Source organism: Fukomys damarensis, unplaced genomic scaffold (assembly GCF_012274545.1).
Source record: "Fukomys damarensis isolate Sample0158 unplaced genomic scaffold, DMR_v1.0_HiC HiC_scaffold_4, whole genome shotgun sequence".
Taxonomy (NCBI): Eukaryota; Metazoa; Chordata; class Mammalia; order Rodentia; family Bathyergidae; genus Fukomys; species Fukomys damarensis.
The window spans coordinates 40,353,462-40,360,597 of record NW_022900916.1 but is presented as its reverse complement, the minus strand read 5'-3'; positions in this window follow the sequence as shown (position 1 = coordinate 40,360,597).

Genomic DNA, 7,136 nt, shown 5'->3' with positions numbered 1-7,136 from the left:
TTTTTTTTGGTGGGGACTCCCCAACCCTTTTTTCTCTTTCCTTCTTTGAACTTCTGCCATTTTCAAGAAACAGTTCATTTTTTTAAATGAAGAAAGAGATTCAGAGAAGCACTCATTCCAAACAATCTCCAGAACACAATTGTCTGTTACCGGTCTAAAGTATTTGATACTTTTAGGCAATAATTTATAATCCTCCATCAGACCCTGCCATTTGAAATAATCACAGTTTTGTTATTTTATCTTGAAAATTGTGTTCTTTGGGACTGCCATTCAAAGAAAAATATATCAAAACATAGATAAAACCAATCATTCTGTCATTCTCTGTTCTGCATTGTAGTAGAGATGATGATGACAGATGAAAATTCTTTGGAAGAAGGATTGTTTCTGTATAACAACCCAAACGGAACTTGTTTTGCATTGTTAGATAACAATGCTGACTGGGGCAATGAAAAAAAAAATAAACATGGACAGAAGCATCAGTGGAAAAGCCCATCACTCAATTTCTACCAATAATAAATAAATGGAGAAAAAATATATATTCATTACATGCTTGAAAGATTTGAAGCCCGTAACATTTAGAAATGCAATTTCCAAACATCCTGTGAGCATTTTGAGAAGCTGTAGCTGAATTTCAATAGCACATTTGTTTGTCCTCAAAGCCATGTTGTTGTTATTTTTTCTTCTGCATGTTTCAGTATGGTATACCAGCGTTATTGACCCAGGGAAATCAAAACTTTGACAGGGTTTGGGTCAAAGCTACAATAAATCTGGGAAGCACACTGGATAAGAGAGAATAGTGAAAGGAAGTATTAATCACAGGAAGACCATCAATATAAACATAGAAATCATTTTCAAACTCTCAAAATAAAGCTCATTTTAGTATTGGTCAGTTATCAAAATTCTCAATACTTTGCATTTATGTTAAAAAAACACAAGAATGTCATGAAGTGATGAATGCCACTAAAAAGTCATAAAAATCACTGAAAATGGTATTTTGAATCTTGAGGATTATATTCTAGATTTTTTTATTACAATGAGTGGGCTGACCAGCTGGTCCTCAGACCAGTCATCAAATTGGAGACATTAGCCTTTCTAAATTGGATTCAGTCTCCTCTGTATTTGGTGGTCAACTGAAAAATGAATAGAGAATAATTAGTAGACAATGGGTATACATTCTATTTTTACCTAAAGTGAATTTATTTTCACTACTTATTATTTCATTGGCCTCAGAAAGAAAACAGTCACCCAATTTTCAGAATATGTATACATAAAGTGTTCAACTTCTTAAATCTCCATTTTTATATCATGAGGATTTATTTCTGCTTTTTGTTTATTTTATAATATGCAGATAAAAGAAAAATATTGTTAAACTCAGAGAAGTCAACTGAATCTGGAAATTAATTGAAACTGCTTTTAAAAATTTCTAATATGTATGACATTTTTTAAATTTAGCATTTATCAGTTTTATAAAGTAATATAACTTCCTGTTAAGCACCTCCAAAATTCTAGTTCTATGATTATAATTGGGTTCCCCTCTAATTCCTATGTTGATTTCTTAAATCCCAATGTAGGACTATCGAGATGGGACTTTTGGAGATAAGTAAGTTTAGATGTGTCATGAGAGTAGGGCCCTTATATTGGGATTAGTGCTTTTATGAGAAGAAATTAGGGTACTTAATCTCCTTCTTCCCTCAACTCTGTGAATATCTATCAGGAAGAAAGTTCTCACTTGGAACTAAATTAATTAGCATCTTGATTTTGAAATTTCTAGCCTCCAGCACTGTAAGAAATAAATAATGTTGCTTAATTGCCCTTTTATAGTATTTCACTATAGCAGCCAGAGCAGAGCAAGACAGCCTTCCATTAATATTGAGTAAAGTCAATATTATGACATATATGACCAATTAGTATATTTGTATCATTTAACTTCAACAACCTGCCTGCAGTCCATGGCTTTTCATCTTGTTCTTGCTAAAAACTACATCCAGGTTTTCATCAAAACAATTGAGAAAGAGAGCATCATAGAATGTTTTTCTGGGTTATTTTTTGAGGTATAAAATTAAATGACCAATATGAAAGTAGATAAGATATAAAAGTAATCATCAGAGAAACTTGCAGTCACTTGAGTGATAGAAAGCAGAACATAAGCATCTTCGAAAAGAGTTTGCTCTCTTTTGGATTTTAAGTAGTAGAAATTCAATTCAATAAGAAATGGACTCTAATCTCTAAATTCCTTTGGATGAAAGTGGTAACTTGTGCAGAGATCATGAGGAAATTAAAACTATACACATAACAGCAGAAGTCAGAAAAGGAAAGACTCTCAAAGAGGACAGTTTTTAATTCCTTACTGGACTTTAGGGAGGTTCTGAAGTAGTTATTTAAAGCAGGAGGGACTCAAACACATCTTTGCTCTCAAATATTAAAATCGAAGACATTTACCAGAAGAGGGAGGATGTTATCACATTCCAATAACATGAAATGTAATTTATGTATTTCAGTTTTAGACTATCTCTCCAAAGGCAAACTATAAAGTATAGTATAGAAAAATATGTTTAATCTTCTTAAAACACATGCTTAACTGGTTATCACATTGGTTTTATATAACTAGGTAACGCTACTTATAGACAACAGAATTATTGGTCATACTCTGGGAAGATTTGCAAGTTTATATAATTTAGTTTTCTTCCTTCTAACATATGAAGCACTCTTCTATTCATTTGTCAATAAAACATGAAGATTAATGGAGGTCAGCCCATACCTGGAAATACCTTGTGGCAATTGGTTTTGATATTCTTATTGCTGTTCCTCTATCTATAGCAAGACTACATTCTTAACCTATCATTCCATAATTTGGATTTTCTCCCATTTTTGATTATCCTATCTCCCAGTGGTACAATTTGGAGGAGTCTTGCTATGTATGTGCCCACCCTTCCTCAATTTTTATGTATAGAATTAGACTCTCATTTGGCCAAGTTATCATTGCTATATTATGCCCAGTACATTAAAAAAACTGCAGATTTTTATTTTATAAATGACTAAAACATTTTAAATTTTTATCTAATGTATTCCTAAACCATACTATTTTATTATATTGTACTCTATATGAATCACAACTAATATAAACAACATAAAATACCTGATAGTTACAAGATGTGACATTATTAATGAGACTGTGTGACTGGAGAACTGTTTTATAATTGTATAATCACATCTTATATGATTATGGATTTAATTTCCTTGAAGAAAGTTGATATTTACAAGAAAAACTGTCCTCCAGTCTTTTCAGAAACAGATTTGATGATAAGAAATTCAAAATTAAAACAGTGCATAATGTTTTGTAATCGCTGTATTCCAGAAAAGAATCATGTAAATCAGGATGGATTGGTAGGGCTCATAGAAGTTCTTCATGCCACATAAACAAAAGGGAAAAAAATAAACAAAGAATAATAACAAAAACTCATACAGATACTAGGGATAGCTACTGGTACTTGTTATTTTCACTTGCTATTGTACATATAAAATTGGTCCCATTACTAAATAAGCTCTCTTCCTATGCTCATTAGGTTATTGAAAAAATAATCACCACTTCAACATAGTAAAAAAGGCTAATGGGAATTTAGAAATGTCCATCTTTACATTTGCCCTCTTTTTACAATTAATTGCCTTGCAACATGAAATCAGTAAAACTATGTAATAGTTTTAGATTTTTTTGTTTTGTTTTTTGTTTTTTGAGACAGGGTCTTACTATGTAGTTGAGATTGACTTGCAACTCACTATATAGCCCAGGCTGGTCTCAAACTTACAGCAATCCTCCTGCCTCAGCCTCCCCAGTGCTGGGATTACAGGGGTGTGCCACCACGCCAGGCCTAGTTTTAGATATTTTAGATAGTTTTCCTGTATAAAGTAGGGAGCAAGAGAGAGGATGATGTCGACACAACTAGAACTTATCATCCATTTTGTTCTAGTCTTTGTAACTCTAAGAGTTTTGTGAAAGGAACTGGAAAGGTATGCCATCTATAAGTATTGAGCAAACAGATTTTTCTGTACAAAGTGAACTGATGTGATGATTGGGAAAACAATCTGAATACAAGGGTAGGGAAATAGAAATTTCAAGCTGTTTCTTCTTTATCTTTGCTTATTTGAGTTTGTTAGTGAAGAAGGTCATCTTTCATGCAAAATGATGAAAGGGTGTAGAGAGTGGCATAGAGCATCAGGTTGGCAGAGAAGGCTTTCTTCAGTGATGCCAAGACAGAATGCTGTGGCACATAGCACAGTGGGTCACGGAAAGATTCTATGATTAGAAAGCAATGATCTGAAGTATCAACAGCCTAGAATTCAGGCTGCTCTTTTTTTTTAATTGCCTTTCAACTCAGAAGCACACTGGCTCCATTGGCTTGATCATGGACACCTGTTGCAGCCTTCATGGTACCATGTAACATCTCAAGTATATTGATTCTCATTAATATTACATTACCATCACACCCCATCCCTATAATCCTCTAACTCCTCCAGCTGTGTGATGATGTCCTGCACCTTCACTGTCCACCTGTGGCTACTGAGCAGTTTAAAAGTGGCTTGTGGTGCTGGGTACATAGCTCAATGGCAGAGCACTTGCCTAGTATGCATAAGCCCTTGCATCTATTCCCAGCACTGCATAAATAACTAGATAAATGCATTAAATATATGTGATTTATGTAATGAAAGAACTGAATTTCAAATTTCACCTAAGTTGAACACTATAAAAGTTGAATAATCGTCTGTGTCCGTACCTTAAAAATAACCTTGATTTGGCAAATGTCACAAGCTGCGTTACTTTGAACAATTTAATTATTTTTCTCTCCTGTGCAAGTCTCATGAAAAGAAGTGTGGCCTGTGCCAATTGACACCCCAGTACCTTACGTGTGAAGCTTGAGGCATCTCCTCCCCAAGGATGAGTCCAATTCCGCGCCACGTACTTTCAACTCACACAGACCATGTGTTCCTCATGGCTGAGAACATAGACTCAGAGCATCAACCAGTGGATGTGAAACAAAAAAGATAATGGGGATGATGCATGTTTTACATATGTCCAAAGAACCTGAAAAATAAAAGGGTGATTTATGTCTGATGTTGAGAAATGACACAGCTTGCTGGATAGCTCTTGAACATGCCTGAGTGTCTACATTTTTCTTTTCTTCTCCATTCTAGGATCAAATTAAGATACTTTGGGACACTCCATACTTAAAGATCATGGTGTTTCATTCCTTTATCAATAACATTAAGATATCAGAGAACAATCAGTAGAAATATGTCTTTAAAAATGGTATTGCTGCCAGAGGTTTAGCTCAGTGGCACCATGCCTTCCTAGCAAGTGCAAGGTCCTGAATGTGATCCCCTGTACCAAAACTAAAATAAATAAAATGGTATTGCCTTCAGGAAAATGGTGACTGTCTTTTGGATAACCGGGGACTTGTGTCTACCCTGTGATTTTTTGTCACCTGCTGTCTTTATTTGGAAACAGCAAAGCAGGCATCCAAAACTAGCACCTCTCTAGGAACACTAAAGTTTGTTTGTTTTTTTAAAAATTCTGTTTCTCACTTTTTGTCTTGTATATGGGATCTGCTGCTTTCTCTACTCTCAATTAAAAATATAAAGACCTGAGATAATTTGGAAAAAAATAGAAAGATTTTGTGGCTATAATTGTTATTGTTCTTTTAAGTTAGCAATTATTAAACTTAGTACACCAGAAGCATATTGGGGATACAGACCTCAAATACAGACCTCCATCTAGAATGTCAGACTCAGCAAGTCTTGGTGGAGGGTGTACACTCCTAACAAGTTCTCAGATAATATTTATGGTGTTGTTGTGATGACTAAACATTGAGAATGGATATTTTACTTTTTATTTTGGCATCTAAATCCTAAACTCGGTAATGATGATTTTGCTTTCTTTGCAGATCTGTTGTACATGAGGGTGTTTGTCTATGTATCTGTGTTACCAGAAAAGACTTGGAGGAGCAGTAGTGGCTGAAGGCAAGATACAGCTTTTGGAATCTTCTGAACAAATGTCACTTTTAATCTTTTAATCTTTTAATGCTAACCAACAACAAGACTGACCCACACATTGCCTTCATTTTTGCCTCTCTGCTTCTATGCTGCTATTATTCATTAACCCTACTCTAACTTGGTGATCTCATGACGTTGCATTTCCTGAGGTGTGTTTCAAAGTCTGTTTTTAGTTTCTATTTTATTAGTATATGTTTGTAATACATAATAATTTCATTCTACTTGGGGAATTGGTATATATACATATCACATCTCAATCATTTTTACTTACCTTCCCCTTCCCTGCCCTCTCATTTTAAGGTTGAGAATAGTGCCTTAAACAGAAAATAGCTGTTTTAATGTATCTCGAAGAAATGAGAAGACAGAACTATCTCCCATGACATCATCCATTCTTTTCTATTCCTAAATAGGCAGAGACCAAGATAATGGCTTCTATGCTCCCAATGGGTTTGTACAAACAAACTTCCTTCACAGAGAAGATATGGTGATGTTAGGAGCTTATGGAGAAAGGATATGAGGTTTTCTGGCACCAGTTAATAAAAAGAATTGCATTAGGAGCTTCACCTGTGCATGGGCTGCTTATCAGAGTTCCCTGTGGAACTTTCTCTAGTTACATAGCCTGAGGTTCATACCTGTAGTGTCTGGATCACTGGGTCTTGTTCATAAATGAGGAAACTGAGAAGATTTACTTAATATAATATATACCACATAGTTGGGTTTAAAATTCATTTGCCTGAAAGTTTGTGCTGTTTTCACATCTGCTGCATCTCTTCAAAGGTTATGCTGATGATTCTCTCAGTAGACAGAAAAATCATCCTTTATCCCCTCACTTAAAACTGAAAGTATTGCTTGTGTCTGAGAGTACAGGCGAAATGGAGTTTGATCCTCATTCTGAATCTAACACAACCATAAAATTCTAAAACAGGAAATGTGTATAATGCCTACCTCTTCCAGGAGAGCAGTCCTCTTCTGCACATAGTCCACATGTCTTCGGGCTCCAAAGATTCACTTTATAAAAGTCCAGGTGTTCACAAACACTCTGCAATCCATTTCAACCTTGGGTAATTGCATTCTTCCTATCCAAGGGCAGT